This window comes from Miniopterus schreibersii (assembly GCF_964146895.1).
Source record: "Miniopterus schreibersii genome assembly, chromosome: 13".
In the NCBI taxonomy this organism is placed as follows: Eukaryota; Metazoa; Chordata; class Mammalia; order Chiroptera; family Miniopteridae; genus Miniopterus; species Miniopterus schreibersii.
In genome coordinates, this window is record NC_138113.1 from 29,560,967 (window position 1) to 29,569,479 (window position 8,513).

The 8,513-nt window shown below is 38.8% G+C and overlaps 1 long non-coding RNA gene across 1 annotated transcript in view; it reads left to right on the forward strand.

Annotated features, from left to right (window-relative positions):
• Positions 1-7,625, forward strand: part of LOC308565961 — a 104,789-nt gene extending 97,164 nt beyond the window's left edge. Inside the window, exon 4 of the long non-coding RNA XR_014000096.1 lies at positions 7,511-7,625. This is a non-coding gene — a long non-coding RNA (uncharacterized lncRNA). The remainder of the gene's footprint in view (positions 1-7,510) is intronic.
• Positions 7,626-8,513: the final 888 nt, after the last annotated feature.

Below are 8,513 nucleotides of genomic sequence, written 5' to 3' on the forward strand. Positions count from 1 at the left end.
GACTTTGGCAGAAAGGGAGTTACTGTGCCTCCTATTTGACATTTTTAAAGCTAAGATTATTCTATATGATCTGCAGCTTGTCCCTTCCAAAGAGTTTTTGTTTGTTTGTTTGTTTGTTTGGAGCCCTTATTTGCTGTATTGTTGATCAGCACTGGATCTTCCTGAGGTGTGGAATGTCTTGTACGGCATGCAAGTTTCTTGACCTAAGAGATAGTTTCCCTGCTACAGATGTCATACTACATATAGTGGTACATCCTTTCCTAAGCTCTTACATTGCTGTTGGTCACAAATACATTGATCCAGATTTTCCAAATCTTCTGATACTTCAGTCACAGTCTGGTAGCAAATTGGTAGTTGGGAGGAGTGTACACATTTTGCAGCAATATCTCATATGACAATTCTGAAGTAATTCGCTCCCTATAGAGAGTGCATTAGTATACTTTAAATTAAGTCTGGTACCAGCTTCCCCATTACTGAACTAAGAACAAACTGGCTTCTTTATGTTAGTGGATTAGCAGATGATGTATTATAGAATTGTACACCTGAAACCTGTATAATTTTATTAACCAATGTTGCCCCAATAAATTCAATTAAAAAATGTTAGTGGATTAGGCCCAGTAGTATATGTGGATGGGAGTCTTGCCAATATCAGGAACCTCCTGTGCTCACACATTTTTTATTTCTGATTTTTATGGAAGGTTTGATTTATGTCACTAACATCAGGATGTGTGGGTAAGTTACACTGTGAGGAAGCTGGTGAAGAGAAGGAAAATTAAACATTTTGGAACGGATCTTCTTAGCTGCTCAATGTGATTTCTTTAAAAACAAATGTAAGCTATGCTTTATTTTGCATCTTGAATATTTTCATCTGATTTGCATATATTGTAAGACTACCATATATTACCTCAAAAGTGCCATTCCCTACACACACAGTACATTATAACAGCTCTAACTTTTGCCTCATTTAGTAACTGTGAGAGAACAACAGTGACAAACATAGCAAAGCCGTTCTCATTTTCCTGATTTTTCTTTGGTTGTCTTCAAATTTTTATTTTATTTTATTTTTTTACCAAGCCTCTCCTGACTCATATCCTGGGCGATTTCAATCTGTGCATGTTTCCAGAATTTTTTTTTTTTTTCATTTTCACTATTTTCCCTAGTTTTTCTGTTTCCTGTTTTTTTATTTTCCAACTCCTGTTTCCACATATACCCCCTTCATCATCTCTTTCTGTTTCTCTAGACCTTCATGGAGAGATACAACCTTTTTTGCTCTTTTATCATAGAACTTTCATGAGGCTCTTCCAAATCCCCTTAATTATATACAACAAATTGCCCTAGCTCAAGGAGACACTCCAGTGAGAGGCATGAAATGGCTTGGAATAGGGGTGTGAAAGGGGATGGGCTATGATCCCTCGCAGGTCCATTCTACCCTTGCAAATCAGTCTCATGCATGCTGTTTCTGGTCAGGTATACTAAGCCTACATCTAGGCAGTGTAATGTAGTGGCTAAGATGGCAGCCTCTGGAGCCTGACAGCTAAGGTTCAAATCCTTGCTTTCTCATTTATCAGCTATAGGACCCATGAACAAGTGGGAAAATTACTTAACCTCTTCATGCCCTGGTTTTCTCACTTCTAAAACGGGGATGATAGTAATAGTCCTACTTTATAGACTTGTTGCCAAGACTAGATGTATAATGCATCTAAAATATTCTAATCATTATTATTATTATTACTATCTACAGGAGATAATTTTCTGGTCTAATTCAAATAAGCTTCTTCTCAATTTAATATATAGTTGGTGTTTGGTGAATGTTCTTTTCTACATAAATCATTCTTAACCTCTATATCCATGTTCTTCCTGAAGGCCTCCTAAATAGCTGTGGACTCTGTGTGTGTCATTGGGGTTATTCAGATTATAAAATGCAGCATACCATTATATTGTGATATGAATCTAATATTGCAGGTATTAAAACAGTAAGGACACACAGAAAATAAAACTAACTTTGAGAAGATACTTATAACTGTGTGACCTTGGTAAAGTACTTTCCCTCTGATCTTGGCTTGTTTAAAGTTTTTTAAATCACATAAGATGCTGGCATTGGAATAAATCCCTAATTTTCTTCCTAAGCATCAGATTTATAGCACCCTTCCTCCTGTCTGACATGCTCTCCTTGTACAGCTGGTCCCAATTTAATGAGGCCATTCATTTTTGGACATCTGTATGATGATGGATCAGTGTAAGGTGGATCATCTGTTTTTAACCCACTCAGGGTTGTCGGTGGAAACCACAGGAGAAGCGGTAAAGGCACCTGGGAGTGAAGTATGCATTATTATATGCAATATTGTCATGGAGGCAGTGCTGAATGACAAAATGATGTGATGAAAAGAAGGGTCACCTGAACGCCTGCAGTGTTTAATGTTATAGGCATTTACTAACATCTTACTGAGCTAAAATTTCTTTAGGCAACATAGTCTAGATAGAAGCTGCTGCGAATTTTTGCCTTTAACTTTCACCTTCACTATTCTGTCCTCTTACTGTTTATAAAAAGCTACATCTTACAGGGCTGCGTGTTACCGGTGTTGAGTGTCACCACCATCAAGGACCCACCATTTTTAAGGTACTCTTCTGGGTGTTGAGTAAATATTTGCAAATGTTCTAAATGCCAGGGCCTCTTGAGAACTTAAGAGGAATGTTGCTTAGGCAGGGACGGGGTAGGGCAGAATAATTTCTGGCTCTGCAGTTCTGCAGTGAATTCTGGAAGTCTGGGCTGAATGTCTCAAAAAAAATGTACCACATTTCTACCGCTTTAACTGTTACTGTGTTGGTGGCTGCATCTCCCTCAAACTCCCTGGAAATATTCTTTCATGTTGACATTTTGGGGAGCAAGAATTCTCCTCTTCTCTTTTGAGTTTTGATCTGTGTTTGAAAAGGGAATTATGGAAATGTTGGTCTGCAAAGGCATGACAAGGCAAGACATCAACCTCACCATGAAGTCTCAGCAAGTTGCTTCATGTTTTCCATTTATAGCCACCTCTTCTCTGTCAGTTCTTTTGAAGCACCCATAAAACAAAATAGGCTCATTAAATATGAAGGGATAAGTGAAGTTGGCAGTTGCACCTATTCAAATAGGCCTTTTTTTTTTTTTTTTTTTTTCAGATGTTCACACTCTAGAAGAAAGAACAGTCAGAAGATGAATGCCTCTTTATCAGTAGCTGCTCATGACCTGTCTTTTGGGGTGAGTGAGATCAGTCAGGGTTGGGAACATGTGGGCATTTTGCTGTATATCTAGCACTAAACTGGTCATTGAGGTTAATATCCACAGTGAAAAGGCAGGATGGCCTCATCACTGTTATTTCACTCACCAAGTTTGTATATAAGGGTGAGGACTGACTGTCTCAGTGTTCCTTCCTAAACAATCAAGGGCATTTTTTCATGACTCTCCCCACACGGACATGGGCTTGTCTTAGTTGCGGCATCTTGCTGACAGGCACAAGCAATAGTTCTGGTCTGTGGACCGGCTCTTCCTAGCTGTAGATTCTCTTCTTTTATGAATCGTTTTCTGCAAGTTTGGCTCCTTTTCTGAACCTATAACATCCACATTTTAATGATTGGGGAGGATACCAAGATACATGAGATGTTTTTAACCCTCGAAATCTATAGTCAGCAAATGAGGGAACAGTTGATGGTGTTTAGTAAATCACTAAGCAAATGTGAAGCAATTTGAATGGATCCTTGAAGATGAAAAAGTTTCTGTGGTTTCTCATTATGGAATAATTTGCGCAAAGGCACAGCAGTGTTTATAACCAGTGGATACTCTTTTTGGTCCTTATTTTATTTTGTCTGAACAATATATGACACTGTTGACCACTTGCTTCATCTTGAAGGATTGTCTTGGCTTCTGTGCCACCACATTTCCCTGGGTTTCCTCCTGTTTTTCTGACAGCTTTTTTTTTCAACCTTACCCTCAGGTTTCTATGACCAGGTAGATGCTGATGATGCCTGGCCTGTGCCTCTAGCCAGGCTGCTCTCTTAAAGGTCAGACCCATGTATCTATCTGCTGTTCACATTCACATATCCAATTCTTACTTAGGTACCTTAAGTCCAGCATGTCCAAAACTGAACTCATCATCTTTCTCCCCAGTTCTGCATCTTCCTCAGTGTTTCTTATCTTAGTGAACAATGTACATCCAGTTATTCAAGTCAGAAACATGGTATAATCTTTGATTCCCCCCCCCCCATCCATATAATAAACCATCATGCCCTTTATATTGTAGTTTCTTCATATCTCCTGAATCTGTTCAGGTCTCTCCATTTCCATTACCACCTCTGTTGGCCATCACTCCATCATCTTTTGCTTGATGACGGCAGTAGCCAGCTACCTTAGATCTTTCCTCTAGCTAAGTCTTATTTTTAAAAAATTTTAAAAAATATATCTTTATTGATTTCAGAGACAGGAAGGGAAAGGGGAAGAGAGAGAGATAGAAACATCAACGATGAGAGGGTTGTCATTGATCGGCTGCCTCCTGCATGCCCCTGACCAGGGATCGAACTGCGATCTCCTGGATCCTAGAACACTCAACCGCTGAGCCACGCCCAGCCAGGCCCTCTAGCTAATTTTTTCTTTACATACTAGTCAAGTGAATCTTTCTAAAACACAAATATGATTATTGTGTTGTTTCTTTCCTTAAAGCCCTCTAATAGTTCGCCTTTGTCCTAGGGATAGTATCCAGACCCCTAATTAAGGCTACTTACCTTTCTTGTTTTGATCCTGCTGACCTCTCTTGCCTCATCTCTTGCCACCACCACTCAAACTCCCTGAATTCCAGCCCTTCTGCATTTGCAGTCCACTGACTCACCAGGTGAGTTTTCATATCTTTGGGACTTTGTGCATGCTGTTCCCTGTCTAGGACACTCTTTTCCCTCACTCTTTCTGTCGTCTCAGCTGGAAAATCACTGTTCATACTGTATTCTGATAGTGTGTTTACTTGTCTATATCCCGTTAGGTCAGTCAATACCTCGTATACAGCCGGGAATCATTTTAGATATTCAGTGGAAAATTTTTTTGGACGTATGAGTTAGTGGTAATGCATGAGGTATCTTTAAGGAATGGCAGATAACTCAGTTTAACTGGAATGTGGGCTATATGAAGGATAGGAGTGAAAGATATGAAAGGAAGACAGGCGTCAGGTTGGGTTCCGTGAACACAAATTCTGAGATAAAGATTCAGTGCAGGAAGTTTATTAGGGAATGCTCTTGGATCCACTCTTGTAAGGGATTTAAGGAGGCAGGATGTGGCAGACAGAGAAGTTGAACTGAAACAAAGTTGCAATGGGGGCTCTCAGATAATTCCACATGGCATTCAGAAGGTAGCACAACCCCACAAAGTTGTCCTGAATTGAGACAAGAGGGCTGGGTCATTGTATACCCATAGCAATAAGTCATTGGATGTGGGCTGACTTTGGAGAGGGAGCAAAACTTGGGCCAAACAGCTCCTTTTGGCCAGAGCAATTTCTGGGGAGGGATTTAACTATGACCTGTCAGAAGCCACCTGCGACATCTGGGGAAATGAATGACTTGGTACCAAAGGGGGATCTGGGTGGCATACCAAACCATCCACAACACTAGGCATACTTCTTGCCAGATTGAGGAATTTATACTTTATTTGGTAGGTCTTAGGATGCCATTAAAGGTGTTCACATAGAGAAATATTGTGATTCAGATCTGTATTTAGGAAGATTAATCTGGCTGAGGTGTTTAGGTTGACTTGAAGGTAGAGAAACTGGAAATAGACAGGAATGTGGGACACTTTGGAAATAATCCAGGTAAGGAAATAAAGACCTGAGCAAGGGTGTTAGCAGTGGAAATAGAAAGGGCAGGAGATTGGTTGCAAGAGATATGACAATGCTAGAATTCACAGGCCCTGGCCACTGATCAAATATGGGAAATATGAAAGAGGAAGAAGACTCTAAGGTGATTCCAAGGTTTTGAGCCTGGCTGAAATATAGGCGTGTCCCCCCATATGTATACACACACTTTGAATAATTATAAAGGCAGTGTTTATTAAAGTACATTTCATTTTCAAAATTGATCTATTAGCTGTTATAGTGTGTATACTTCTTTTGGGACACCCTGTATCAAAATGGTGGTACTGCTAATAGAAATTTAAGAAAAATATAGGCTTGTTGGTAGACTTGTTGAATTTGCAGGATGGCAACCACTCAAATAGAAGTGACCTACAGATGGCTGGAAAGTTTTTCAGGAGGTAAAAATACACATAAATAAACATATATATAAATAGTTAATGCTAAGAGAAGTCAGAGAAGAAAGAAATCACTGGCCGAGAAGTCTTCATGGAGGAGGTGGCTTTTGAGTGGGGTCTAAATGGAGGTGTGGGATCTATGTTTGGGAAGGAGAGATAGGGAGGGAGGAATGATGACATTCTAAGTGAGGGGCAATGTTTGAGCAGAGGCAGAGAAGTAGGAATACAAGCCACATGTTCAGGGACCATGAGAAGAGCAATTTGGCTAGAAGAGAGGATTCACTGAAGGAAATTTTGGTTTTAAAAGTTGGAAAATTTATTGTGCAGGGATTTGAATGACAGAGCAAATGACAGAACTTGGGAGATTTCTTGTAAAACTTTGGCTTTGTTTCTAAAGTTTGATCCTATCTACCACCTGAATGTGGGTCTATAGTTCTGATGTAGAAGACTACTGGTTGTTGGCATTCTTTTTCATAGAAATTATATGAAGACATTAAAGGAAAGTTCAGCCTGCATGTGTTTCTGAGGCTTTTATATTCACAGTCTTTGCTTAAGTTTCATGAGGCATGAGGAATCTGCAGCCTAATTGGGCAGCTGGTTTACAGGCTCACCCTGAAAAGTAAATACTGTGTATCTGCAAGTGGAAAGGCAGTATGTGTAATCTAGCTCCCTAGTCACACCTGCCCCAATGCTGTTGAAAACTCTGACCAAGGGCTATAAAACTGTCAAGAGCTGGGGCCCAAGCAAGCTCCCACATTAAATAGCTCATTATTGAAGCTATTGGGAAGATAACAGGACATGCATTTGACTTGCTGGGATCCCTGTTTCCTACAGAAGCATCTGGCAGGGCTAAGTAGCTTTGTATTACATTATTTTTCATTTCTTGTTTTTTTAATTATACTCTATTTAGATTCGTTTGACATCAAAGCTTGCCACAGCCTCTTCAAAATACTACACTCATAGGATAGAAAGGGTATCAAGGCAGTAACTTTAAAATGGAATCTTCAAATTGGTACTCAGGCCGTTAAAAACAACAACAAAAAACAAATTACCATGGTGTCTTTGAGCAGATGTTTAATTTCACCCTCCTCCAAAGTGATCATGGGCTGCTATGAGATTAACTCACTGCCAATTTTTAACATTTGCAGCATCACTTTCTATTTTCTTTGCATAATAATTATATCACAGAGAGTTGGAAACATCTCTTCGGAAAGGATTAGAACTGCTACTGAAGAGACTTTTTTTTAACAGGAGGAGGTGAATGATATGTGCTGAAACTCCATGGTTACTTTTGGAATGGCCTGCTAGCTTTAGGACCAGCGATAGAGAGTATGCAATTGATGAGCTATGAAGTTACTTCTGTCAAGGTAAAGTGACCCAGCCATGTCTGTAGCTTTCTACATAGCTAATTGCATGAACTTTCACTCAACAGAAGAAAACATGTCAACTTTTGAATCATTAACAAAAAAAGCACCTGAACATGTGATTAAGTTGCAATTGATATGTAACAGCTCTACATTGATTTCTAAGAAGCAAATAAAGGAGTATTTACACTTTTTATCCATTGTTTAACTTTGCACAATTGAGTTTATTTTTTAGTCCATAGAAATGCTTACAGCACTATAAAGTTTTTAAAAAATATATATTATACATAAAATGTCCTTTGCATGTTTGGTCTAAAGTGGGTATGTGTCAGTGATCCAAAGAAGAATCACAGAAGGGTTGTGAGTTGTGTTTTCAGTGTTAATTAGAAATCATAATTGCTTAATGCCTTACTTACTCCACTTGGATTCTTCCTGAATCCAGTCAAATTTTTGCAGCTGCCTTATACATCCCTAGTATAAACTTCATTTTCTCCATAATTACCTTGGCTAGAGAGGAAAAAGAGTCATATCCAGACCCCATGGTGTGATGTTAAGGGTGCTGAGAAGACGTCCTTATTTCCCAAAGTAACTCTCATAAATAGTTTTTTTATTGAGGTATAATTGACATATAACATTATATTAGTTTCAGGTGTAAACATAATGATTCGATATTTGTATATATTGCAAAATGATCACCACAGTAAGTGTAATTAGCACCCATCACTATATATAATTACAAAATTTTTTTCTTGTGAAGAGAACTTTTGAGATCTAGTCTCTTCACAACTTACAAATATGCAATAATCTTTTATTAGTAATACTCCTTTAACAGGCATCAAATATCTTAATGCATTTTACTTACCCATGGTATCCACTAGCCTTATCCCTGG